We start from the raw sequence: 1,931 nt of genomic DNA, 5'->3' as shown, positions 1-1,931 counted from the left end.
TGAGAATTAACAAAACAAAAAGTTCTTGGATATTAAGAATATCATAGCAGAAATAGAAATCTTGTTTAAAAGGTTTAAGGCACCACAAGATCAAGCCACCACAGATTTGGTGTCTGGTGACACTCTTCTTAGACTGCCATCTTTTTACCATAATCTCACACAGTGGAAAGAACTAGGGTCTTTCTGGGGCCTCTTTATAAGGGCACTAATCCCCTTCATGAGATGAGGGATCTGCCTCATGACCTAATCAGCCCCAAAGGCCCCACCTCCTAATATATCGCCTTGGGGGTGAGGACTTCAACATACGTATTTTGGGGGCACACAAACATTCAGAGCATAGCATAGAGCAAAGAATAAAGATATATGTGTCAGTTGGAGTCCTCCAGCATACAGATGCTGAGATGGAGTTAGGAGTACAAGAAGTTCTGGGGCCCTAATGCCTGGGAAAAATAAAGAAAGAAGAAGCCATATTGGCTGGGGAGAGTCTTCGGACCATGATGTAAAAGTAATAGCTGTGAAAGGAAAGAGAGATAGAACCAGATCTGGGCAAGGAGAGCCTCAGACTTTGAAGCAAACCTAACACAGTCTTGGCCAACCCAGCAGGGAGCCCCAGAGCAAAGACTGTGCATGAGAGGAGCCCTACACTGGACGAAATGGCCAGGCCCTAGTGTCCCTGCTGTGCTCAGTTATTGGCTGGGGCTGCCCAAGAAGACCTTGGTATTGGCTCAACCACTGGGCAGATATTGAAGGTGCTACAGTTGGAGGCTGCCGGCCAACTGCACTCCTTAAAGCTGACTAGCAAGTTCTTTCTTGAAGGGATAACCTAGCAGGCATGTCCACAGCTGTCACAACATGGAAAATAGACCAGAGCAGGAATGTAACACCTGAACAAAGGAATTCCGTAAAGAGAGAACTGAGAAAACAGAAGAGAGGAAATAGTCAATGAAATATTTCTCAGAATGGAAGGGCCTGAGTTTCCAGATTTAATGGGCCCGTGGAGTGACCATCCAAAGGATAAAAATAAACCCATGCCAAGGCCAATTCACCATTAAATTTCAGAACACAGGGGCAAGAAGAAAATTCTGCAAAATTCTACCAAGTATCGAGAATCATAATGGCATCAGACTGCTCAACAGCAATCCTGGAAACCAGAAGACAAAGGAGCTATGTTTTCAAAAGTATGAAAGAAAATTATTTTCAGCCTATAATTCTATACCTAGTCAAACCACTAATAAAGTGAAAAGAGAAAAAAGATATTTTCAGATTTGCAAGAGCTCAAAAATTTTACCTCCCATGCACCCTTTTTTAGGAAAGCTACTGGAGGATGTGTTCCACTAAAACAAGGAAGTAAATCACGTAGAACAAGAAAAAGTGAAATAAGAAAAACAATAAAGACCTGGGCTCCAGGAAACACGGATCCGACACAAAAGAAAGGTGAAGGGAATCTCCCAGATGCGGGTGAAAGGAGATCCCAGAGCAGGCTCTCTGGACAGTGGACATGGAATAAGTCATAAGGTTCTAGAAGAGATTTCATCAGGGAGGTGAAACTGATAGAATAATGTCTTTGAACTTTTGAGAAATGCACACAACTTGGAGAATGCGGTTGAATTAGACATAAACGCATAGGAAAACAAGTACTTTCCTCCACCAAAAAAAGTTATCAAACCCAGGAAAACAAAACTTTTGTGCAGAAAAGGGAAAGAAGTTTAAAATAAAAAACTTCTGCTCTATAAAAGACACTGCCAAGAGAATGAGAAGACAAACATAGAATGGGAGAAAATCTGAAGCATTCCTTGATATTTACCCAAATGAAAAAAACTTATATCCACAGAAAAACTGCACATGAATACCTGTTTGTTTTTTATTTTAGTTTATTACAGTAAGAACACTTAACGTGAGATCTGCTCTCTCTTTTTTTTTTTTTTTTTTTG

The sequence above is a fragment of the Propithecus coquereli genome, unplaced genomic scaffold (genome assembly GCF_000956105.1).
Source record: "Propithecus coquereli isolate 6110/MARCELLA unplaced genomic scaffold, Pcoq_1.0 Scaffold137, whole genome shotgun sequence".
In the NCBI taxonomy this organism is placed as follows: domain Eukaryota; kingdom Metazoa; phylum Chordata; class Mammalia; order Primates; family Indriidae; genus Propithecus; species Propithecus coquereli.
Note: the sequence above shows the minus strand (reverse complement) of the source record.